The 27,080-nt window shown below is 45.0% G+C and overlaps 1 protein-coding gene across 2 annotated transcripts in view; it reads right to left on the bottom strand.

Annotated features, from left to right (window-relative positions):
- SNAP25 (synaptosome associated protein 25) overlaps positions 1–25,779 on the bottom strand; it is a 66,115-nt gene extending 40,336 nt beyond the window's left edge. The window contains exon 1 of one of the 2 annotated variants that reach the window (XM_074915187.1): positions 25,612–25,779. The gene's annotated coding sequence lies outside the window, so the exon portion shown is untranslated. The remainder of the gene's footprint in view (positions 1–25,611) is intronic. The other variant, XM_074915102.1, reaches the window with a different exon arrangement.
- Positions 25,780–27,080: the final 1,301 nt, after the last annotated feature.

Below are 27,080 nucleotides of genomic sequence, written 5' to 3'. Positions count from 1 at the left end.
TATAGAAAGGAAACCCACAATTATTACAGGAATAAAAGAGAGCACATTTGCATTGGCCTCTGTCACAAAGTAGAGATAATTTCTGCTGCATTTTGTGGAAGTCTGCAAGTCAGGAGGAAATTTTGTGGTAACTTTATTTAATTTTAAAGGTTGTTTTTTTTTTAATTGAATGGAACAGTGAATAACTGTTATTAAAACAACTGTGAAACTCTTCATTTGTATGTTAAAAATTGGTGCTATCCCTTCTTTACTAATCCTGATGCTTTTAGGACTGACTGAGACAATCTGTGAGTTTAACTGGCGCTTTTACAAACTTAGTATGGAACGGCTGATGATTCTGGTAGATGGGAAAATACAGGAAAAGATTTTGTGGCAAAAGAACTATAACTCAGTATTTTAGTTTAAAAGATTGGCAGTGACATAGTTAACACCATCAGCATCAATTTTGCCATAGCTCTGATTGCAAAGGTGTTCCCCTTATGATGTTTGTTGCGGGCTGTCAGCAGACTCAGGCAGACAGCGTTTCATTTCTTTCTGTGTGCGTTTTATTTGCAAGATTTCTTTGCAGTCCAGGTCTCACACCTACCCCTGCCCCTGAGCTCTATTACACCAGTAAGGACTTATTTTTCCCATGCTGAACAGAACGATAACTGTGCTTTTGTTGAATTGAACGATGCACAAGACCCACTCCTTCACTCCTTCTCAGTGTTTGGTCTTAGTTTTATGCTCTTTTTACCCTTCCAGCACCACCTTGTAAGTGCAGTATTGCTTTGCCAGCAGAGCATGCACACGCTTGGCTGCTGGGCCAAAGGGCTGTGGCTTCACTGTGGCTTTTGTGGGCAGGTTTCATGGGCTTTCAGCACATTTGCGTGGGCACTGAGGCAAACGTGCGATGCCAAAGGACACCACCTTCTATCAAGAGTTGGTCGTGTAGATTCTGGCTTATACAGCTGTGACCTTAACTTTAACAGAAATGAATGAAAGACAATTAATGCAGCTATTGCTACATATAAACATTTTAACAGGAGAGTAAAATTCTATATGCTACAATCATGAGGGTAGAAGGAATGTAAATAGAGAACTTTCCCCTACTGACACGTATTTGCAGTAAACAGAGTAATTAATTATGTCTATAATATTCATCCTTTCATTTCTGCCTGATGGTGAAAATGTGGCCATGTTTCAATCAATGAAGTGATATTTTTAGCAGAAATCTTCTTTAACTAAGTCGCCAGAGTCAAATCAGCAGCTGACAAAATATAAGCGCTATGAAACTGGGCTTGTGGTGTTATTTGTAGAATGGGATTTTTAGCTGAAGAAGGGCAATATTTTTCAGCTATGAGGGACAGAAAAAAAGATGCTTAAGAACAGATCTCATTGTTTTTGAGAGTCTTGGTTATCACTGATTATTCATGTTATTTTCTTATCCAAATTAAAGAGCCTTATCTTTAAAGAAACAATTTAATTATCCATATATCCATATATCAACTTGTCTGTCTATCCATCTTTCTGTTCATTATATCCTACAGTGTCTGAAGCAGGTAGAAAGAAGGAAGGGAGCTTGTCAGCTTGAGGTTTTCCCTTGTGCATGCAGCCATTTGTGGTGAGAGCACTGTCATGTGGAAATGCAACACCATAAAGAAAATAGAAAAGGCACAAGAGATTATAGGCCTGTGTCAAAGCGCCGTCACCTCAAGGATCTGCTATCCAAAATGTGTCTGAAAGGAGCTCAGGAGACCACCTGCACCTCCTCACTACTGCCAGTGGATTTTCTCTAGGGCAACAAAGTTTTAATAATGGATAAGCAAAAAAAAAAAAAAAAAAAAAAAAAAAGATTGACCTTTCTGAGGGCACTCCGAGCTATCCCTGAGGACCAACAGCCACGCTTAGGGCTCAGGGCTCACTTTCTGCACTGTCAACGGCAGCCCAGCCCTACCCCTGGTTCCATCCACTCTACTTTGTGCTGTAGTCTCCACTGGGAACTTAAACTGTGGAAGTAGGACTTAAAGCTGAAGAAAGTGCATGATCTTTTGAAAAACTGACTTCCTTTCAAAAAAAGAAAAAAAAATAGCTAGAGCCACATTATAAAAATAAAGGCCCCTACTTGGTTTTTAACTACCCTAATTTCCTGTTTATATATAGGTGATGCACAGATAGACACGTGAGTACGTAAAATGCAGCTGGCACAATATAAGGACACAGCGGAGTATCTTTTTTAAGTGCTGTTTATATGGCAAAAAGGCCCAGGAACCCAATTTTAAATGAATAAACCTTTTCAGATCTAAATGTTATTATTTCAAGGCTCTTTTACAGAGTCACAATGACAAAAAATTCTGCTGCTATTAAACAGCTCATCTTCCTGAAGTGAAGCTGGACCCTCGACCAGCACACTCCCCAGAACCTGCACTACTGCAGATGCTGTTCAGGGAAGGGAGAGCATCTGGCTGCTCCCTTCACTGGGCAAAACTGGGAGATTAAATAGGAAGATCCTAGTGTCGTATCCACTGTTCATTACTGGTGAATATTTATACCAAAACCAATAAATTTGGAACGACTGTTTAAGATGTGTACTTACAATGCACTTACCCTTGTACAAGTCAAATATTGAAAGCATCTGACATTTCTAGGCTAAGTAACAAATTATATTAGCCACAGGAATGCATAATAGCACCCCACGGATATGCAAAATTTATTCAGTCATTTTCAAAGGCCACCACTGCTTTCTGATTCACACCTACAACTAATTCCTGGCTGCTACTCATTTCCCAGGAATCAGTAATACAAATTCGAAGAGGCCAATGGCACATATGCACCTTGGCTTTCCCTGGTGCAGGGTATGAGAACTCTTCATTTTTTATTACAGGCTCACGAGACTGATTTAGAAACCTCTCTTTCTTCTGAAGTCCATTTCAGCCTTCACAGGCTGATGAAAAAACACCCAGCATGCTCCTCCAGTGAACATTACCCAGACTTGCAGGCGACGATTTGGCTGTATTAATACAATAGCACAACTTCTATTCTTATTTTTTCTCCTTTCTTTTTTTTGTTGACCAGCCAATTCAACAACAGGCTAGATAGTGCCTCAAGGGCATCTCTTCTAACCACGTGATCAACAGATTAACAGAGAGGCTGCAAAATCCTTTCCGCTCAAACTGTTTTAACAGAGGATCAAAATCTTTCTCTCTGCATGGGGATTTGTATTTAGCTAGTTCTTTTTATTGTTTGTACATGTTTGTGAAGGAATTAAGGCCTGCAAGGGCAAGTAAGATGGTCTGGTTTGGTTTCTAACCTTTTCCTTTCAATTTTTGTATGGGAGTAGAATATTTTCCAGTTCCTTGTGGGAATGTTGCCCCTTCCCTGGGTCTTACGGTTGCATCGTCATCGGTTGAATCTCATCAGCCCACAGATGATGGGCCTGAAAGGTCAGAACTTAAAACATTATGCAAAAGCTCCCCCTTTTCCCTGCTGCAGTTTGTGTTCTCATTAAGGGAGATGGATATATTGAAATAGGCTGTGATACAATCTGTAGGGTAATGGTTCGGGAAAGCCATGAGCTGGGTGGGCCCTGTGGGGTTACATGAGATTTACAGAGCTCTGCTGAACAATAAAACGTGAGATTAAATTTGATTACATAAATAAAATAAATAGCAACTGACTGATTCTTGGCCCCAGCAGCCTGGCTACTGGGAAGCTGATGTGCTAACTACTTGCAGCGTAGAGGTATATGGGGATTCCTGTTGAAACTCTTTAATGCATACTCTGAGGTATGCAGGTACCACTACTGCTGATGGCAAGTGGGTACATTCACTGTTGTAGCCCAGGGGTGTTTTTACTGGAGAAAACAGGACTCAAAAAACCCAAAACAAAATTGCCTTATATTCATCTAGGGCACAAAAGCACACCTGGAGCTACGTACCTTGAGACGATCACACATGAAGATCTACACACAACATGGCCAAGAGACAAAATTAACCTGCTCGCTTAGCTGCTGGACAATGAACCACAGCAGTGAGCTGAGATGAGAGCAATTCACATCCTACCAACAGAAAGAGCAAGAATAAACTCAGAAAAAAAAAAAAAAAAAGCTGACATTTGAGAGCAATCACAGTCTGGTCACGAACAAGTTGCAGACTTCAGCAAATAGAGGATTTCCCCAGAACTGTGCTTGGATATTCCCACAGTCTCACTGTCGATATCCTACAGCTCCAGATTTCAAGCTGGAGAGCAGAGCGTGTGCTACACAGCTGAGGGCAGAAGGATTTTGCCTCACTGCTGGGCAATGAAAGCTTCAGTTCTTTTTTCATTTAAATCCCTAAACCTTTTTCTGCCATCACTGGGGACCTACATGGGGTGACTTTGGGCCTTTAAGACCAGAGGCTTTATAAAGAGCCATGCCAAAATGAAGGAATAAAATATCCCTTGCAGTGGATGAATAGTGACAGCCAGTCTGATTCTTCTAAACATTAAAATGGTACTTGTTTTATATCAGAAAAACAGGATTTGCCTTCCAACCTCTACCTTCATGAGACTCTCATTTATTTAGGCACATCTGCATTCATTCACCTGAGCATAAATACAGAGAAATCCTGGGTTTCAGCTGAGACAGCCTGCTTTTCCGATCCTTTATATGAGAGCACAGCTTGTCCCAAGGACAAGTGACTATCAGCAGTGCTGCCTCCAGAGCCTCACAGAGATGACTCACCCAGACTCAGCCCCCAGCAGACCGGGAGCAAGAGCCACCACTGCTTATGAAGCTGCAGTATGATAAGGACCCCAGGGCAAAGCCTGTGATGAACCCCAGCTGTGGGTGTCCAACTCATAACACTGAGCACATCTGGCCCAGCATGGTCTGTGACACAGAGGAAATACCTGAATAAGAGGGATGGCAGCAGATGTCCTCCTAAAAGGCATGTTTGGCAGTGGTAGGTAGCTTCTGGTGATGTCCCCAAATGGGAAGTTAAGAGTTGGTACACTGTGACGCCTGTGAGATCAGGCATTGTAAAATAAGGAAACTCTACCCCACAAGGTGCTTTTACACTTTTAAGCAGCCAAGAGGTCAGTGTTCAAGGCCAGGTGTCTCAAGCAGATGGTGCACCCAAGGATTTTGCTGGAGCTGTTCAGCAGTAAATATGTCTCTCCTCTGAGACTCCCCGGTAGAGACCCATCTTTTCAGGTTCTGGTAGAAATGTTCTGGTCTTTCAATATCAGCCAAAAACCCCTTTATTTTTTGTCAGGTTTCAGTTTCCCTTCACTTCTATCCCTCCTGCAAATGTATGTTTGAGGATTTTTAGAAATGGGAATACTTTGAAGACAAGAACAATACTTGCTAATGAAATAATTTGTTAGTAATATAAGTTCCAATCAAGAATATTGACATGCTTTACTATTTATTTATAAATACTACTCCTGTAAGTGAAGACAGCAGGATAGGGCATGAACTTCATTTGAATGTAATCCAATTTAGATCTAAAGTAATCATTGATTTCTTGTCTACTTTATGTAATCTAAATTCCTGGATGAAGAACCAGAGAGTCTTCATTCTTGACCTAAAAATAATGTGGGAACAATTCTATCTCCGATACAGAATTTGTAAACAACATTGCCCAGTTCAGGTGTTTCAGACTGAACTGCTTTTGTGGTGCTGACACTTATTTCTCACAAAAAAAAGTATGAAAAGGAGATGACTCCTTCCTTCATGAAACACCAATGACACACAGAGCAGAAAATCCATGCCGTGTAAGAGACCTTGTAGTGCAGCTGCTGCCTTCACACTTAACCCAACGGTAAACTGAAGACCACAGATTTAAATGAAGTTGCCCTCTTAAGCTTTGAAAATGAATCTAAAGAGCACATCTCGAGGACATATAGCCTGGACCAATCTGGCAGACTAAAAGCCCCTTGTTCAAGCAAATGAAAAAAAAAAAAAAAAAAAGAAGCCATTGTTGAAGAAAAAAAGGACTATTTGTGTCACTTAAATCAGTTAATGGCTTAAGAGAGCTTTGTAACTGTATTTCAGCCGCTGTAAGCACTGAGCCCTGTGACTGACAGCCAAACTGTTGCCTGAAATGTCCCAGGCTTAGCCCAGATATAACAAAGACAGCAAGCAGGTCTGTGGTCACAGCCCTCAGGCTCTCTGGTCTCCTCCTTCGTGTGGTGAAATGCCGTGTTAGTAAAAAAGCTGCACTTCCAGGTGACCTTGAGCTGAAGAGAATAGGGCAAGAGATTTATTTAAGGAGCTTGTGGGAGGGGCATGCTCTATTTTTAAAGAAAAATAATCCATTTTGGGAGTTTATTGCACTTTGGACCTGGGTGGCTGCCAGACAAAAAGGAGGGCCTTCCTCCTTAGAGGGACGTATTGCAAACCCATCGTGAGCCTTCTACAGCACCTGCCTGTCCTCACTGGGCTTTTCTGCTCCAGAGCAGCCCCATTAGCAGTGGGATGCCTTTCCCCATCTCCCACAACTCCCAGCTGGACCCACAAGTCCTCCTTTCCCAGGATGTCACCTCCTTGCCCTCAGCAACATCCCCTGGTTCCTGCAAACCAGAGGGCACTGCAGTCTGTGCAGTGACTCTGCTGCAAGTGCTGCTTCCAAGGTTGCAGTGAAGAGGCTGAGAAGGAGGCTTCGCGGGTGTTAAATTCGGGGAGGAGTAAAGCAGGGAGGGCACGCTGCAGTATCCATGTTAATATTTGATGCAGTGAAGTCCTCTGCCTCGGGGATTTGCTGTCAGCCGCTGCAGCGTGCGCAGTCTGCTGCAGGATCTGGCGCTGCAGCCCTGCAGGAACCAGACCCCAGGCAAGGAGAGGGGCAGGTAGCTGTTCGCAAAGCTTCATGCTCTGTCCTGCTTTTGTTCAAACCCCAGGTGAAGAGAAGCACAACGACAAGCTGACAAATTACTTATTTTCTTCCCTTCTCCCTCCATTCCCCTTTCCTCACCATCAGGCTGCCTTGAATCCAGGTTAAGTAATGCAGGATAGCAGAGTCACAAAAAAAAGAGTAATTATTTCCTCAGGTTTCATTAGACATCAAGGGTAATTGCTGGCTGAAACTTCAGACGGGCCCTGGATGAACACGAACAATCATCAATGCCCAGTAGACAGCCGGCAGCAGTCTGTGAAGCAAATTTAGCTTCAATCTGAATTTCAGGCAACCCAAAAATACAGGCCATGATTGAAAACTTTGTCCCAGCATATGGAAATAACTGTAGCTGTGGCTGAAACTGGCAAATGAGGAAAATTAATTTTAGATTAATTCTGTATTTAAGAGAAAAAACGCCAGCTTGTGAGGAAGGACTCTGCACGCCTCTTTTTCTTTACTGCTGGAAAGCAGTGAAGTGCCTTGGGCTGGGTGAGCTAAACTATCACAGTGGGAAGGATTTAAAATCTGACTCTTCTGAGGACTTGGCCTAAGAGCATGGAACGGGTCATTCTCTTTAATGAAATGCTATAAAGATCCTTATCCCTGTCAGGCTAAGGTGAGAAAGAAACTCCTGCATAATTTTTCTCAGAGGAGTTCATCTCACTCCTGATGAAACAATGAAGTCTTCCTGATGAACCCAGTGGTGGCAAATTTTAGCTCATAAGGCTGATGTTATAGTAGTTGATACTGACTACCTTGTCTTAACTGCAGATATCTATTCATAATGAAAAATCAATATTTATTCATATTTAGTAATTGTTCTTTGAAAGCAGAGGTTTCCCCTGCTTATCAATATCAAGTAATACCCCCCTTTGGTAAAAGAAAGTTCTCTGCGACTTACACGTGACACTTCCTATGCTGTATCACAGTATGAGTCCACTCAGTCCGCTCACCCATCTCCATCATGATCTGTGCCATCTTCATCCAAGGAATGTATAAAATTCTAATTATTCCAAACAATAGACCAACCCATCAGTCCACAGTTAGGAGTTGATTAATGTCAGGGGTGATCATCCACTAGAAAATTTCTTCCAGTTATTTTATGTGTCTGAGCCAGGTTAGTGAAAATTTTGTGACATGGGAATCCTAGTTCTATGGCAAGCCTTGCTACTTCAAACCTCCTCTGACTTGAAACAGGAAAAAGAATTTTAAAAATCTATCCCAAAGCTTAATGAGGCATCTGTATTTGCAGGACATTTCAACAGGCCTTAGCTCAGCACTAATACAAGCTCACAAATACTACCAGCACAGGAAACGCTATGTTTTATGACACAGATATGGAGAACAGAATAGAAGCCACATATCTTCACCTCATTGTGTCTCAGTGCAACAATAAAATTCATATGAAAGCTCATTCCTAGAATTAATAAACACATTGAACTGCAGCGCTGGGAGCATTAGGTCAGGAGCAAATTAATGTCATTGAGCCAGTGAAGCTCGACTAGGTAAGGCATGTGCCATGTTTGGACTGCTGAGAAGTCTCCTTCGTTCCGCTGCTGATTAACACTTGCCCTTCGTTAGCAGATGTGGTGATGATAAGATGTGAAGATGGTCTGTCAAAGCAGTCTGCCTCCTGAGTCAGCACATGAAATTGTTATCAGAGCCTTTAGGGGTCCCTGCCCAATAAGTTACCAAATCCAGAACAACATCCACAGCCTGGGTTGTGTCACTTATACCCGTTTAAGAGAAGAAGCAATGAGTCAATAAGTATACTCTCCCCTTCCCACTCCCTCAGAGTAGAGGTTTGGCCACTAGGATTTACTGTCTTAGGTCTTGCGGACATACAGACCATAACCACCAAGGAGTGGCATCAGCCACGCACTAAAGGTATGTGGGTGAATCACCAAAAGTCCATGGCACAAACAACTGCTCACAGAGACCCAGGAGCGAAAGTGGATACCAGTCCTCTGACCCTTAGCAGTCATCCAGTCCCAGGCTAAGGGCAATCTCTAAACATGACCAATTCAAAAGCTAGACAGAAGGAGATCACAAAATACGAGCCTTTTGGGTGTCCCCAAAATCACCTCCCAGCAAGTGTCTTGGCAATCTTCCCTGGCTGATACGTAGCCTCAGACCCTTGGTGGCCCCACCCAGGGCCGCTAAGGAATAGCAGTGCCTATCAGCTTGTTTTCTTTTAAGACCCCCCCAAGGCCCACAGGAAGAAGACGCAGGGAGCACGTGGAAAACCAGGAAAAGGAGAGCAGTGTGTTAAGCTTTCCCGGCTCTTGTGGTGGGTGATTTTGTCCCATGAGAGCCTAAGACCTGAGCAGGTGCCCAGAAGGCACCATAAGGGATCAATTACAAGTGTATGTTGTGATACAAGTACAGAATTCACTAGGATACGAGGATTAAAATATGATTTCTCCAGCTATTCCATTGTTTTTTTTAAAAAGATACTTCTTTATGAAACATGGCCCAGCATTTGTTACTTGAGACAATATAAGTTTCAAAGCCATACATTTTATGCCTAATGCTATTTCCAGAAGAGACGGGAGCCTGCATTAGAGGCTGCCAACCACAGCTTCCATATTATCCCAGACATCTGATGCATCGTCTCCAGAAATGGCTCAACCATGGGAAGCCCGATCAGCCTTCATCTGCCTTCATCTTGTCCAAAAAAGAGATGTAAACATTTCCCACTTTCACTACATTTCTGATGCCAAAGTTATGAGGCTAGAGCAGCTTTTTTAACATCCCCAAAGCACAAGCAAAAACACTTTGTCCCCTTCTCTCTCCAATTCTGATTGTATATCAGTATTTCTTGGCTCTGAAGTCTATAATCAGTCTAAATGTGTTAGGGGGTTTTGGACTAAACAACAGTACAAATGTCATTCATCAATATAGACTCTGGCAGGAGTTGAACTAGACTCATCCCAGACACATAGATAGATAAAAGTAAGCAAAGAAACAGAAAAAGTTTGCCATTTCATTAGAAATGAGAAATATACTGATTATATAAACTAATCAAATAATGATCAGAAAGCTTACTAAGAAGATTAAAACTCCTCATTTCTTACATAAATGGAAGCTTTGCAGAAAATCAAAAAATGTGCAAGTATTATTTCTAAAAATTACCCTTATCCTTTTCAAAGCTTTGACAAAATGTATTCCTTTTCTTTCTGCTAGCAAATTAAAGGTCCATTTTCACTGCCTAGGGATCTGGCTACCTTATCACTCTTTCTGTACCCATACTTAGTTAACCAGCTACTAAAATAAATACAATATGTTATGTTGCTTATGGAGGGAAGTGCTGTCCTCTTTGGTATTGAAATAGGTAGAAAATGGATAACATTTAAAATACTGAATTTCCCCCAATGTTTCATATTCTGAGCTCTCAGATTGTAACATATAATTGTCTTCATGTGTGAAATACTAAGTCTGAGCAGTAATGGAGACATTTATTCAGAGTGAGGTGGTTGGATTCTGAAATAAGTTAATTTCAACAACATTGATTAAACAATGTTTTTATATTCTTTGCTGGTCTGATTTATTAAGCAAATTTATTAAACAGTATGTTTCTTGGTGACCCATAGTTAACACCTGTATGAGGACACCATTCAACAGCACACAACAGCAGCATCCTGGTAGTTTACTCAAAAATCTAATTCATCACAAGCAATAATTGTATCTACTAGAACAAATATTTATGTTTTTACATGCACAAAACTGGCAATAGTGGTTTTCACAGTGACAAATAATTGCAAATTTTCTTCAGTTTGTCTTTTCTAGTACTAGAGAACCTCATCCTTTAACAACTTACTTCCGTAGTTCATTGTTAACCTCTATAAAGTTAACTCTTCACGTGGTTTTACAATGTGCTTCCCATAAAAACCGGTACTTGTCCTTTGCTTTTTTATGAGTTCTAGGCAGAAAACTTCAAGAAAAGTCAGAGATGTTTGCAGTAATGGCCAACTAAGCTGCCATCTGACCTAGAAATGGAACTTCTTGAATCACAAGCACAAGTAAATGGCTTAATTTCCTATGGCATCTGCAGTTACATCTGGACATTTCCCTTTGATCCCTCTGTATTTGGCAGTCCTGCAGTGTGTATAATTTGCTCAGAGAATGCCAGATTGCTGCTGACCCTTACAAGTCCACATGTATGCACCTTCTAAGAGAGACAGGTCCTGGCAGTTCTGTGAAGAAATTTTAAATAGTGGAACACATGTCTCTATCTCAGCTCAAAGTAATCCATCCCTGGCTTGAGATAGATGCTTTTTTTGATCTTATGCATCTTGTTTGTTATGTCCTGTCTCAGAATGACCACCAGGACATGAGTCTGTGGAAATGAGACTGTCACCCAGACAGCAAAAACTTTTTATATCTCACTGGTTTAAAACCAGTTTCACGGCTCGTCCCTGTATTACTACATACAGCAGTAGAGAAAGGGATTTTCTAAAATTCAGGTTGAATACTCTAGTCCCAGCATTCTCTGCAACTTGCTTAGGATTTTTCATATAACTGTATCGTGCTATATTAGCCTTCCTGCAATTGCTATTTGTTCCTCTATTTTACTCATGGCAGACCTGAATAGCCTGTCATCTTCCTTTAGGAGGGCTTTTAACAATGTTGAAGCATCTATGAGGAACGTTATAATCCAGACAAGCTAAATCACTGTCCTAGATATTCTTCTTCGCTCAATGTGATTCTCTGGGGGCTGCATCTCCTGTGACTGTTGCTAGTGACAGTTGCTGTTTCTGCAGAGGTGAAGATGAAAGCTCAGCTGAGGAAATGTGACCAACGTATATCCAGCTGCAATTCTGCATTTTTAATAGCCTTCTCCTGGTGCCTCAAAATAATATTATTTTACATGCCACTGCTAGGATCCTTATAAAAGATCTTGCGAACAAAATTACTGGAAGTAATGCTTGCCAAAACATCGATTCTTGAAATGTTTAATTAAGAATATTCACAGAGAGCAAATTCTGGATTCGAAACACAAGCTTTTCACTTTACCTACATCTGTAGCCCTTGCACACACAGTAAGGGAGCAGAAAGCCCTCTGTACAAAATAGAAGGAATGCAGCACAGGGTGAAGCTTCAAATGTGTGCAATGAGCAGTCTGAAGATCTAGAAATTCTTTTGTCAGAAAAGATTCATCAAAATCATTTCAGATGAAGAGGAAGTAAAGAAAAATCAAAATTTTTTGGTGAGTATTCCCAAAACACAGAAAAATTACGGGGATTTCACTATATAATTGATTTGCTGGGAATTGTTCTCTTGCTCCTTCAACTGAGTCATACCTTGAAGGTGTCTCAGCCATGTGATTACTGAGGTGCTAATGAGCCACTTCTCTCAGCCTTGCCCCTGCTTTGGACTTAAAGAACTGATTCAGTAGAGGTGAGTCAGTTCTGCTGTGCCGTGCTGGAGAAAAGACTTGACCAAGTTCTCCTTTAAACATATGATGATTCATAGCAAAATTCCTATTATGCTCAACTGATTAAGTGGTTCATACAATAGTCTGTGTTCTTGCCTCGTAAAAACCACCGTGGGTTTGTATATAAGCAACTTTCTGCCTAGTGTCTCAGTCAGTGACTTAAATTATTATTAACTATGAGATTGAGGCAGGGGTTGCACTGTTGGTTCTTTGTGGTGTGCGAAGGCCACAAGTGCAGCCCCTGTTTTCCTGGGTCACATGAGAAATGGCATTCAATGCTTCCTGAGCCTCCGTCCTGCACTGTGCCCTCCACCAACACTCTGCTCTTCCCTTGGAAAGGAGGAGCATCTCCACAGCTTGTCTTCTTCGTAATGCAGCTATGCATTATTAAAGTGTTTGCACTTAAGATTTTTTTTTAATAGGCTCCTTTGTTACTGTCTCCAGAGAGTTAAAAAGTGATTAATTACTGCCAAAAAGACCTTCCTCTTCCTCTTAAAGTGTGTTTTTCAGTCAGTGGTTGTTAGGATCTCCACATGGTGCCAATCAGGTTTGCTCTTCTGATTGTAGTGGTGCTGTACTGGTTTACCCCAGCTATGCATCTGGGACTAAATACTCAGTTGAAAGGGGATGCATTCTACCACTGCAACAACTTCCTTTTCTTGTATCTATTGTTCCCGTTATTTCAGCTCCATAGGATGTCTTGCTACCAGCATGGTACATCAGCTGGAGAAGGGCTACCTATGGCTGGTGGGACCTGACCATGGCAGGTTCTTAGCCATCCTGTTGTTAATAGTCTGCACCAGTGTTTCTGTCACATGCTTATACACTTTTATACATCAGGACACCCCTAGTCCAAGTGCTGGTCTAATAGACTTTGCAAAAATGTTCTTGCCTAGTTTCTCAGGATGTCCCATTTTGGCTGAGGACTTGGCATTTGAACATTTTTCTATAATCCTTCCTCATTATTTTTCCTTGCCCTATTCATAATTAGCAAATGTGGTTTTTTTCTTTCCCTTTAGCCAGTGAAAGTGGGGATGAGACAGGAAGAAACATTCTTCCTACCCAAGTGAAACATAACTGAAATATTTTGGGAAATACCTATATTAAAGCACTGCTTCCTCAATGTAAGAACTGCCATTTTTCAACAACAACACCCTTAAACCTGGAATTTTTCTGACAAAGCTCCCTGTTGCTCTGGAAGCCGACCCAGTTAGTGTTGTCCCAGCTCAACAGCCTGTGGTGAGTTGACCTTGGTTGGATGCCAGGGGCCCACCAAAGCCACTCAATCTCTCCCCTCCTCAGCTGTACAGGAGAGAGAAAATATAGCACAAGGCTTTTGCTTTGAGATAAGGACAGGGAGAGATCACTCACCAGTTAGAGTTATGGGCAAAACAGACTAGTTTATTGCCAAATCAGAGTAGGATAATGAGAAATAAAAAACTAAATCTTAACACACCTTTCACCCACCTAGCCCTTCTTCCTGGGCTCAGCTTTGTTCCCAATTTCTCTACCTCCTCCCCACCAGCAGTGCAGGGGGGCAGGGGACGGGTGTTCAGGTCAGTTCATCACACATTGTCTCTGCTCCTTCCTCCTCAGAGGAAGGACTCCTCACTCTCTTCTCCTTCTCCAGCATGGGCTCCCTCCCACAGGACACAGTCCTCCACAAACTTCTCCCACATGAGTCCTTCCCACAGGCTGCAGTTCTTCATGACCTGCTCCAGTGTGGGTCCCCTGTGGGGTCACCAGTCTCACCAGGAAACCTGCTCCAGTGCAGGCTCCTCTCTCCACGGAGCCACAGGTCCTGGTAGGGGCTTGCTCCAGCACAGGCTTCCCACGGGGTCATAGCCTCCTTCAGGCACATACCCCTGCTCCAGTGTGGGGTCCCCCACAGGCTGCAGGTGGATCTCTGCTCCACGGGTGACCTCCGTGGGCTGCAGAGCATGGCTGCCTCACCATGAGCTGCACCACAGTCTGAAGGAGAACCTCTGCTCTGGCACCTGGAGCACCTCCTCACCCTCCTTCTTCACCAACCTTGGTGTCTGCAGAGCTGTTTCTCTCACATTTTCTCACTACTCTCTCTGGCTGCAGTTGCACAGGGGTTTTTTTCCCCTTCTTGAATATGCTATCCCAGAGGTGCTACCACTATCACTGACGTGGGTAACAGCGGGTTCCTCTTGGAGCTGGCTGGCGTTGGCTCTGTCGGACATGGGGGAAGCTTCTAGCAGCTTCTCACAGAAGCCACCCCTGTAGCCCCCCCCCGCTACCAAAACCTTCTCAGGCAAACCCAATACACAGCCACATTTATTTGACTGATCTGGTGAGCTCCCCTGTTCTGGCAGCTGTGTGCCAGCCCAGGAGACAAAGCTCTATGATCTTTAATTGTAGCTTGTGCTGCTGGACAGCTTGTCCTGAGCAAAGCAGCAAACTATGAGACATGATCAAAATGACTGTGACTTTTTTCCTTTCTTTCCCTCACTCTGGCCCATAAAACCATTCATCTGAGTAACTGCTTACAAGCATGAGCACGGCATTCACAAATCCCACCTCGCAGTGGGATCTCATCACTTCTGGTGATACCCTTTTTAGAGTCTACCACTTTCATTCTCTCATGTCTTCAGCTGTGAGGCAGTAATTTAACCCCCCATCTGGCGCTATTAATTTGCACTGATAACTTCATATCTCTTCTAAAATAGTCTTCTATTTCTAACACACTTGAAAAGAGTGCCTTTTTTAGTCTTTCTAGCTAAAAGAAAGGAGTCTGGGTTCCACCTTGTGATATCACAAACACTGGTTTGCTTTTATTTTCAATGTAAGTGCTGCAGAGCAAGTGTGTGTCTTAAATACCACAGTGAGTAGATAGCAGTCATTAATGTTTTGCTCAGTTATTTGTCTCTGAAACACTAACTACAGGGGAACAGTTCTCACAAATACTTCCATCCTGGTCTCTTGGTGTCTGTATATGCATCTGTAAGACCTCATCGTAGCTAAACTCTGGCTGATTCTCAATTTTTCCCTTTTCTGGCACAGGCTGGTTTTTAGTTTTCCCCTTTTCTATTAACTTGCTGCAACCCTTAAGAGTAACAGGGCTTGAACACATGAAGAACATGTATTCACTGCACAAAACAATGCTGTGATGTGTCTGTGCTGACCCTAGATGTCATGCCAAATTGTAGAGGCCTGCATGTGAATGCCACCCCTCTGCTTCCCTCCCTAGGGTCTGCTCTTCCTCTGTCTGGCAGCAGGACAGAGGAGGAAGAGGACAACACCCTGCAGCCAGGTCTTTCCTCTCCCCATCTTTGCCCACAGCCGGCAGTGCAGAGAGCTTGCCTAAAGAGTCAGTCAGACATGGGGTTATTAAGCAGCTAAAGTGGCTTTGCTTTGTCATTGGCCTGGCTTTCTTGCTAATAGATTGCCAGAAAGACTGGAACTTGAAGAAAGTAGCCAGCAGTAAAGTTTAAGGTAAAGGCAAAGACTGAAGTGTGAGCTTAGGGTGTGCTGCCCACTGGTCAGAGCTGCTCTTTCTCAGTCTGCAGCAGTGGTTTGCAGAAATGCCTTTTATGTTCTGTGCCCACCAACCGGTATAGGTTTTCTTCTCTTAGTGAAAGAAGTAGAAGTTAGACTTCATGAGATTAGGAGTAAGGGTGCACTTCTGCACCCCTTCTGCATTTTAAAATGCAAAGATTGAACAGAAGGTTGTGTCTGCTAAAGTGATGCAGACTGGACACCAGGAATGAGAATGTTTAATCACTTAGGGCACTTTTAAGATGCTCTTCTACTTGAGTAGTGAAGTTTACTTTCTAAGTCTAAGTAATTATCACTGGCATGCTGACAGTAAAAGAGCAGCAAGAAAGAGAATTAATCAAAGAGTCCATCTTGTCCTTTCTCTTATTTTAGTCTGCCTGGGTTTTGTCTTCTTTTGTGTTTGTTTTGGGGTTTGGGGTTTTTTTTACCCATTCCCCTAGTTATTTTCTTTTTTTTAATTCTCTTGTCCCCTTCTTCAGCCTTATTGGTACAGTGGACAATTGTTTGGGTAAGATACAAATAACTCTTCTAAGCCCAGGATTTGGCCTACCCTGTTTGACAACAGTGGAAAGCCTGGTTAAATTTTGAAGGGTCTCTCACTTTACATGGAAGTAGATTGTTTTGGGAAATAGATGCTGCAGGCATGAATGGAAGAGCTCTTTGTCTGGAGAATAGCTGACCGTACAACACATTTCTTGGAAATGTCAGTAGAAAAACAGTCTAGACCAGAAAAAGAAGGTAAATAAATCTACAAACAGCTTGGGAATCTCACATTCTGTGATTGAAGGTCTAATCTCCAACATCATGGAGTATGTCCTGGCCGTTGGATTGGTATCTTATCTCTTCACCTGCCAGGCTGGGGAATCTTTTAAAAGATTTGTGAGTAATCTCCTAAATGCAGGAAAAGGCTTTCTAGGGGCAAGGAAGGAACAGAAGTATAATGGGATCCTGACTGGGAAAGATTGGAGCTCTCAAGAATATGAATGTTAAAGAGGAAAGCGAGTGTTACTCCATAAGGGAACAGGAGCAACCATGGGAAAAACACAGTAGGGCAGCAGCAGAGCTGCTCGTCAATCTAAGTAGCAGTTTAATAACTTTGCAGATAAATGGTTGCAGCCACAATAAAATATTTATTGGAATTCACTGTTCAATTAAAAACCATATATTGTCACATTCTCCACCATGGGCAATTTTGAAATCAAGACTGGATAATTGCACTGCTGGAGAAACAGTTAATACAGAGAAGCCCTATAGCTTATGGGATGTTCTGCTTTACAGGGGGTTCAGCTCACTGATGGGTAACCTCTTCTGGCCTCTTAATCAATGAACCAGTCAAAGGAGAAGGAAGCACTGGGATCCTTGTAGCTGAGGGTGCTTATGTAGCCATCTCCACCTGCACTGTGTTCCTGTCTTCCTACTCCTTCCCCATTTGTGGGAGTAAGGTGGCCCATTGAATGCACTGCCTTCTCTGTCTGTACCAGTACACCAGGACCCCTGTCCTGAATGGGGCTGACATGAGTCCTTCCTTCTATCTCCCTTTCTTGAGAGGGTGGTTTCCCTCAGAGCGTTTGGGGAATACGAGGAGAGCTGAAAGCTGAGGCTGGGTAAGGTGAGGTGGGAGTGGGAGAAGAGCCCAAACTCCAAGAAACAAAAAGGTGGCATAATTACGGAGGCCTCCAGAGGACGAGAGGTGCTGCTAGGCTCTTCTGTCACGTGCTAGTATTTATCAGCCTGCTTAATACTGTAACATTAAGTACCTTGGGCACTAATCTGGGAACTGGGGTAGCTAACACCTCTTTTGTGATGTCTGCAGCTCTCTTGCATTATTATTTGTCAACTGTTAGAAACGCACACCAGTTCTTGTTTGCCAGGCTTAGAAAATGATCTTCAGAACCTGAAGTTGCTCCAGGAGCAGCTATTTTGTACTATTTAAAACAGTTAATTAAGAAAAAGGGACCTAGACGATGCAAGGACTTAAAAATGCCTTGCTAATACTGAAAATTTGAGGCCTGCAGATGGCCCTACTGTTGTGTTATAAAAGTGGTCTAGAGCATTTTCAATTATACTTAGTGTATTCCTGGCGCCTCGAGGGTTTTTTCCACTGTCTCTTTCTTGACGTGCTCATCTCTAAAATGAACTAAACTGACAGGCCTTCACCATAGCTGAGAGCCATGTAGGCCTTTTTTTTTTTTTTTTTTAAACAAGAAAAACCTCTTAGGAAAATCAGACTTGAAGAGACTGGCTGCCTTATCAAGTCTAGTCTCGTGACCACCAACAGCTATGTTGAGTAATGTCCTTCATGAATTCATCAAGCGCCATCTTAAAACCCTTTGCTGCTGTTGGCCTTCCTGTCTCTCGCTCCTCTTGTTGGTATAATAAAAGAGATATATTTTCAGGAATTGCAAAAACAGGTACCATATCTCAAGAACCTGTTTTTAATGGCAAAAAACCTGTAGGAAATCCTTCAAAAGGCTAGGCAACGAGTACATGTCTCCATACAGCTGAGCAAATAAAACAAATGCTTCTCTGGGGAGAATGGCTGTTAGAAGTCAGCAGTGAATTCAAATTTAATTGGGTTCACATACCTTAGTTTGTTTCTGGAGGGCTTTTCACATACTTGAGTGTCACTTAGGTGAATACTCTCCGGAAAAGCAAATGTTTGGCCGAAATACTCAAATATTCACAAAACGTATCCAGGTTGTATATTCAGCTGTCATGTTACCGGTTTGGAACCGGTGCTGTTGAAGAGAGAGGATTCAGTCCCACTCTCCTCCTGCAGCTTAATGCAGTTCTGACAAAACGCATGGCTCTAGCAAACTCCTTGTCTTGCGTTATGCCTGGCCACGAGAGCACGATCAAATGCATGAACGTCTCATCTGCCTTCTGGTCTGGGATCTCTTTCTTCTCTTGCTATCGTGAATGTAATACTAATAATCTGGTTTATGTGGCACCTTCCAGCCAAACCTTTTACAAACCCAAAGGGGACAATCACATGTAACACCCCCTTGAATGCTAAGTAAATGATAATCACCTATGTTGGGAGGATGTTGCATTTTAGGGGTATCAATTTTTACGTCACCAGCCCCAGGCAGCGGAGACTGTTATGCCCTAATACACATAAAAATATCTTTCCAAAGCTACAAAATACTTGTCCTGCATCTGATGCTGAGGAATGCAAACTAAAAGTTGTTTTAATCTCAGTTCTTTCTTCTGTGGATGGAGGTAATTGAGGTACTTGACAAAGGTTACATTTATTTAGTGTGAGACACTTGCACCCGAATCCAAATATTCAAGGTGCAGCCCCTGCGCTTTAATCACTAAACCACTAAATATCTGAAGCTAAAGTGACTGTTACCGAACATCTCTAGTCCAATAAATTGCAATGGCTTTCTTACTGTTTTCTGCAAGAACAAATTATTCCTAAGCGATGGCTGTGCCTAACAAATAGAGAACAGAAATTTGTCTCCTAACAATGTCAGTCACCTATGGGGTCAGCACTGTGCAGCACAAGCAACCCCAAGCTCGGAGCGGTGTGTGTCCGTGTGTGCATACGTGGTGCAGAGGCAGGAGCAGGGCTGGGCTGAATCAAACAGCAATTCCCTGATGCCTGCAGAAAGGCAAGCTCGTCCAAATCCTTCTGATGTAAAAGGTGAGGTGGCTAAGGATGTGATTGAGGACCAGGCTGAACCAAAAAATCCTAATGCGGAGGGGAGAAAGAAAACTTTAATTTGCATCTAAAGCAGGGTGAAGTTAATTTTAGTACCTTTTCTTTTAAAAGATGCTTAAATATGCATGGAAGACTTCTGTTCCCGTTTAAAAAAAAAAAAAAAAAAAAAAATCAGCGAATGGTAACACTATTTTGACAGATAAGCTCTTCTGAAGAAGTATACTTTTGTTTCGTGACATTTTTTAGAGTAGCTGGAGGAAATATATTTACCTCCGTAGAGTGGATCAATGAACTGGCATCTGCACAGTTCCACTGTGAGCTATTATTTCCAGAAGAGGGGAAGGAACCAAAGGAACAGTTGGCACATCTTCCAAGTAACTGGTTTATACGAAAGAAAAAATAAATTACTTCTTCTGATACAACTGTATTGCAACCCAGAAACAGAATTCCTCTCCTTCAGGTGGAGAGAAATTATAACAAATACATCATGACAAACACCATAGCTGTGACGTGATCGGAGCCTTTAGTTTTCAACCCGCTCCACGCTAGTCTTCTAGTCTTTTCAACAGGCTAGTGACTGTGAAAGCCTTTGGAGATTTGCTGCCAGGGATTTTTAGCAAGGATATGCTACTGAGAAAATGTGGGAGATGGAAGCGATCAGTGTAAAATTACAAATGTGCCCTACCAAGCACTCTGCAGTGCCTTTGTATGGGCACCCCCCTGCTAATCGGTAGGTTTTGAGTAAGAAAGAGCAAATCTTGCGTTAATTTCAAAAATCACCTACATGAAACATCCTTTTGTAATGCCTAGGATATACATTTTAGTTATTAGCACTGACAGAGCTATGATAACTATCACTTTGCTCATTGATTCTACCAGTAAACTCTGGCACAATAAGTTCATCATATTAAAAGCACAATTAAAAACTATAATTAGTTCTTATAATATAACTAATATAATCTTATAATATAACTAATAACCAGTTCTTCTCTTTCTGTTTTGGAAATGTGGACAGTGAAACTTGACTTTGCCTTTCTTCTCTTATACTTCTGCTCTACTATTAATATGTCTGAGTAGTCAAATATTAAAAATATTACCTTAAAAAACTTGGTGGAAGAAGCATAATTTTCCTGTGCATTTATTGGAATGCAGGAGAACTTCCTGCTACTTCCCAATTTGGAAGAAAAATGAATGGCTGCAGCTAAGAAGTGCAGTATTTGAAATCAAACTGCGCTTGGACAGTGCAAGTTTCATTTTGTTTCACATCCACTTACAGAGTTCTGACTTTTCGACCACACAAACGTGCCTCTAGGAGAAACCTCAGCTGTGTCCTGGGTTTTACACCATGTAAAAAGTTCTGCTGGTGTGATGTACCAGCAGAGTGCAGCAGAACCCAACCTGAAATACAGCCATAACGCGCAGTATTCCTCCTCCGCTGCTTCATCATTGCTCACTGTCACCATTTCTGAGGCAGACTGACTGCGTGAACCTTGCCTGTGAGAATCTGCGACAATGAAACCAGGTGGGTAAAAAACACCGTTGGGTGTGGGGGAGATGGCATTTCAAGTTTATAGAAAAGCCTGATCCTTCAGCAACTATACCTTTTTCTGTTTTAAAACAGGAACGACGAGACCCAGCTCTGGAGCTCACCAGCCTGGAGTGTAGCACGGCACTCAGTCATGCTAATTCACACCAATTGATAATGTGGCCCAATAATAAGTTAAATCCTATTTTAAAAAAATGTAATAGAGCATCATTAGCTCTTAAAAAAATAAATAAATAAATAAATCTTTTTTCTTTTAAGTAGCCAGACAGAACCAGATCGGTCAGCCTTAACTTTCCACTTTCAAAGGCCAAGAACAGCCATGATTAATTACTTAGTGTTTCCTCCTTCTCCTCCTTGTGCTTGTATTACAGTTCCGCTTTCTTCGGTGGGTAAGATAAGATACCACATCTCTCATTATTAAAAGGAAAGAAAAGAAAAAGGTTGTAATGCAATGATTGAATTCTCTTTAGAATTACAGCATGGCAGTATATTTCAGAGGGTACATGTATGCAGCACTTGTTTCCTTTGAAAAACCTAAACTTCTACATGTCGCATGTCAAAACAATGCGCAGGATTTCCTCTTGGACTGAAGGGCTGATCAATACGCACCCAGTGCTGGGAGTGGAAAGCCTTCCATACCCTGCATTCACCTCTAGCAGCACACAGCCTGACCAGCAAACATTTTTCAGGGCCCCATGCAGTCTACGTCACCAGTGGAAGGACTAGACTCCTTGGAATAATCAAAATCAGAAGTCCACGCTCATCTCCCTTCACATCAGGGTCCTCCTAATGCTTTGCCCAAGTTTGTGTTTCTTTCATCATGGTGCTCTCCAACACTACTCCAAAGAGGATTGAAGGTGAGCATGAAGGTGAGGTAAACGATGAAGATATAACAAGCAAACCCATTGAAAGATGCAAAGGCCAAGCTAAATTTCCTTCTAAAATAACAGGGCAAGTGGTCCAAGCACTTCCTCGAGGCCACTCTAACCACTTTTGAGTCTCGCAACATCAGCCATAGAGCCACTGTAAAGCAGGAAAAAGCAGTTTTGAGCCTATGAAGTTGACTTGTCTTCATGCTTGGTGGAAAGGAAAGCCCTGGAAAATTCAGTGGGATGTGGGACAGCATATTGAAAATTATTATCTGATGAGCAGCAGATTTTGCTGGTGGGAGTGTGCATCTAAGTGCTTGTGGAGGGAATAACAAAGGGGTGATTGACAAGAACTAGGAATATAACTTGTGTGTTTTGGGGAAGTGCTCATGGCAATACGATGCAGCAAGCTAAATCTGCAAGGTCAGTAGGGAAGAAAGCCAGTTTATTGAAGCTAAGGGAACGGATATCATTTAAGGCTAAAAAACAATGAGCTAAAAAAAAGTTCACTCTTCTTTGACAACTAATAGCCTTGCCAAACTCTATCCAGCCCTCCCAGGAGTAGATATGTGAGCCCTGGTGCCTGCTCCGAAGTCCAGCTTCCTAGAGGTAATCGTGGCCTGCTAGAGATCTGCATCCTGCTGCAGCTCTCAAGCAACACATTATTCTGCTCCCTGTTAGATGCCCTAAAACGCTTGAGCAAGTCTATTGTTACAGATTGCCTGGCACTCGCCCAGCCCAAAGGTGACTGCATTGGTAGTGGTGGGGGAAACTTTACAGATAGAAAAATGCCCTCCTCCCAGTGAAGGCTGCAAAGTCAGTCTACATTCCTTGTGGCTTTCCCTAGCTCATAACCCTAGAAATCTCTAGTGAGTGTGTGTGTGTGTGTGTGTGTGTATAAATATGTGCAGATGAAATTACTGTGCTTATGTTATCAAGAGTTATGGCAGAGATTCAGAAAAAAATACCAGAAAAAGAGTAGTTGTGTGACAACTAGCCAAGGCAAAGGTAAACCAGTTTTTTCTCTTCCTAGGCTTCCTTACATTCCTGAGAGAAGAAATTATTAACAAAGTGAGCCCTACACGGTGCCATATAGTTCCCATTTTTCCCTGAGGGTTGCTACATATGCAGAAGCTGTAGCCTTGTGACACATCGCATAAAAATTGCTGAAGTTGCTCACACTGACAGGGAAGTACTTTGTTTTGTTACCTTGCTTAGTGCAAGTATTGCTTTATTTCCCTTAGCATTTTAATCCTGCTATTTGTTGCCATACCTAAAGCACATGGAGACAAAGAAAAGCTTTCCGTTGACCTGAAAAGCAGCTCCCACCTCCAGTGCAATAAATCTGCAAATTGGAGCTGCGTCTCGTTAGATGTATTCTGAGGGGTCGGTACTGGCTGGATTCTGCTGTTCTTTCTTTCACTGCCCTCATGAGTTCAATGGACAGGGAGCCTGGTCCTGAGTGCTCTTGGAAATGCCACTCTAATTTTCTAGTTAGCTGTAGAAAGAAAGTTAAGCTGTATTTCTTTGGGGGTTGCTATTTAGCTGCATTTTGTTTCATAACACGCTGAGTTTCTGCAACACCTCTTGACTTCAGAGGCAGGCTCCAGCTCTCGTTTGTGCAAATCAGGCCTGCTTACACCTTCAGTTTGGTCACCTCCGTTGTCTTTTTGGCACTCATCCTAGCTCTCAAACGCTTCAGTGGTCACCTCCTGGCTGACCCCTTCTGCACTATGCAGAAGCAACGGAAAACCACTGCTGATTTTTTCCTAGACTGGTGTCTTTGCCCGCGATGCAGGGAGATGGGGGGCCCCGGAGAGAGTCGCTTCCCCAGCCGTACTCCTCGGAGCACTCGTCTCCTCCCCTCCCTTCCCTTGCCACCCGCAGGGATGGGTGTCCCACACCGTCCTCGTCTTGCCACGGTCGATAGAGAGTTGTTCCATGCCCAGAGCTAGGACGGGGTGGGGGGTGCAGGACATGCACGTCCTTGCGGATGCTACAGCCGAGGCTGGCAGCGACCGCTTATGGGCTGTGGGGCTGCTCCACCACCCCCGGGCTGTGCCGCAGACCAGCCCTCCCCTTTCCTCGCCACCCCCCCCAACCCCCCCCCTCGGCTTTTCATCTGGGAACGAAACCAGCAGCAATTATTCAAGCCAAGCACGTAAACCTGGCAGATCCCGCGGCCCTGGTTTGACGCAGCTACGCAGCGCAGTGTCTGGACGCGCAGCCCGATCCCCCCTTTTCTCCCCTTGTTTATTTGCCCCGCAGAAAGCAGCGAAGTTCCCAACTTTAGCAGCAAGGAGCCGCAACCGAGGGCTTTGGGGAGACCGGGGAGGACGACTGCGGGGGGTGCGGGGGGCACAGACCGTCAGAGATGGGGGAGCCGGGTCTAGGCGTGCGGGGTGGCTTTGCCGTCGCCCCCCGCACCAGCTCGGCCGTGACGGGGCAGCCCGGGCGGCGCGTTACATAAGGCGGCGGGCTCCGCAGCGCGGCCGCGGAGGGCGGGGGAACGGACGGACGGACTCCGGACGGAGCTCAGCCCTCCCCATCTCACGGTTCGGGGAGCCCCCTGGCCCCCCCCTCCCTGGGCAGCGGTGCCCGCGGCACGTTGTGCCTGAGAGGCCGGAGGGGCAGCGGCGCTGCGAAGCGCCGAGGGCCCGGAGCGTGGAGCCTCCGCGGGCGCGGGGAAGCCCCGGGGGGCTGCCGTTGGTCCCCGCGGGCAATGCCCGGTGCCGGAGGGACCCCGCGGGCTGGGCGTTACGTAACCCCCGTTTCTCTTACACAAACACCTCTCCACCCCCGAAAGGGCAGGGAGAGAGGCCAAAGTCCTGAACGCCGATGAATTTCAAGAACCGAAGACTATTTGCCTTTTTTTTATTTTTAAATTTCCCCCCCCCCCCCATTTCTCCCTCGTCGCATTCTGAGCTGTGCGGGGGACCGCGTACAGCCACCACGGTTCCTGCCTGCGGTCCTGTCCTGGAAGGAGCCGGCACCGCCGCTTTCCGAGCGGGGAAGGCGCTTCCCGTGCGCCATGGCGGGGTCTCGCCGGGAAGGGCAGCCCGGGGCGGGGAAGAGAAGGGGGCGGGGGGGGTGTGGGGTGCGGAAAGGCGCGGATCCGCAGGGCGCTGCAGCACGCCCGCCCCCACGGCGCGCCAGCCCCGCGCGCCGCCTCCGCGGCCGCGCAGGAAGGCCCTCGGCGCTCTCCGCGGTGCTGAAACCCGCCCCGCGGGGCGGAAGGGGCCCGGCCGCTCTCCGCCGTGCTGACTTCGCACCCCGCCATCCCCACACACACCTTTTAAATTTTTTTTTTTTTTTTTTCCTTCCCCCTCTGTCCGCGGTGCTGAAGCTTCGCCGCAGCCGGCGCGGTGTGTCCCGGCGGCCGAGCAGGGCAAATCGCCCGCAGCTCCTTCTTTCCGCTTCGGGGAGGGGGGAATGGCGCTGATTCCCCTTCTCCTCCGGCCTCCAGAGAGCGGAGAAGCACAACCCGGCGGCTCTCCCTCCCCGGCTCAATTTACACCCCTCTCCGCGCCTTCCTCCATCCGCGGAGCAGCCCCGAGGCTGGAGACGAGAAGCCGAGCGGGTCCCTCTTTAAACAGATCCTTTTCTCCATTTCCTTTTCAACCAAGACCGCCCCCTCCGCGCCCCCCCACCGGGCACACACACACCCCCCCCAACCCGCGCAGCCGGTACCCGCGGTGGTCTCCCACCCTTACCTGGCCGGAGCGGAGCGCGACGCCGGGCCGCGGGGTCGGTGGGTCGGTGCCGCAGTCGGGAGGCGAGGACGGCGGCGTCGGCTGCTGCTGCTGTTGCTGCTGACCTCCGCGGGTCTCCTTCTTCAATGGACCGGGAGCCGTGCCCTCATCAAAGATGGCCGGCCGCTCCTACGTCAGCAGCTTTTAATAGCCCTCCCCGAAGAGGGGCGGGGGAGGGGGGGGGGGAGAGAGGGCCGGGCGGGCTTGAGTCATCGTCGCCGCCCCGCTCCGCGCATCGCGCACCGCCGGCGGGGCGCCCCCCCCCCCCCCCCGCCGCCTCTCGGCGACTGCCCCTCCTCCTCCTCCTCTCTCCCCTCGGCGCGAAAAGGCGCGGAGCGGGGCGCAGGAGCCGGAGGGGGGCTGAGCGCGGCTGAGGGTGAAGCGCCTGGGGATGAGGGGGGGGCGAAAGGGGCCTCCTTCAGCAGCGATTTCCTCCGCCAAAGGGGTGGTCCGAAGAGGGTATCCCTCTGAAGTCCCCGGTACTCCATATATGGCCAATCTACGTGGGCTTCTATTTTTATGTGTGAATTCTTCCTTCTCTCCTTTTTATTTCTCGCAACATCCTGCCAGGGGTCTGGGTGTCTTAATCTGATTATTCCCCCCTCTCGTCCCCCCCTCTCCTAAGTAAGAGCAGCCAAACACAAGGAAATCCACGGTTAAGGACATGTGTTCTAACTGATCATTTGAGGGACGTGTTCAAGAAAGAAAAATTAATAAAAAAAAAAAAAAAAAAAAAACCCAACAACAAAAGTCTGGGCGCGTACACACAGCAGAGTGAGCACGTCCCACTGCTGCCGAGGAGGAAAACTCTGTTCCAGGAAAGAGTCTGCCTTACTTATCATGGATTAATTAAAAAATTCATTCTGAGCGTACCTAATTTGGAGCAAATGGAGCTGTCTCCAGTGTGATTTCTAATGGGGAGGAAATCCTTTCATTTCATACAAAACGTTGCATTCTTGTAAAATTTATCTCTTAATGGGGATTTTAATGAAGGATGGGGATTGCATCTGAAGTGCAACGCTCTCTTTCATAACCTCGGTCCTCCCTTTCTTTTCATTCCACAAGCCTTCGCACGCTCGTTTGTGGAACCATCCAGACATACAGACGAGTGGCAATGCCTCTCTCTTCCCTGCCTGAGCCTCTCTCGTGAGCAACAACCGAGCACTGGCTGTATTTAATTCCAACACCGCGTGTACAGGCTTCTCCAAATACCCTGCGGTTGACACAGAGTCAAAACATCAGTCCCACGTTAGTGATCATTATTTCTTCACGGTATTTCCAACCCCCCCCCCCATACCCCACACCCCTTTCTGCCATGGCAAGGAAAACCAGAAGAGAGGGAAGGCAATGCAGCTGCATTTTGGAGCTCGTTCCTCCGGTGTTATGGTTGTATGGGGGTGGGGGAGGGAAGGGGAGGGGAGGGAAGGCGC

This window comes from Athene noctua, chromosome 1 (genome assembly GCF_965140245.1).
Source record: "Athene noctua chromosome 1, bAthNoc1.hap1.1, whole genome shotgun sequence".
Taxonomy (NCBI): Eukaryota; Metazoa; Chordata; class Aves; order Strigiformes; family Strigidae; genus Athene; species Athene noctua.
This window is presented reverse-complemented; position numbering and strand designations above follow the sequence as displayed.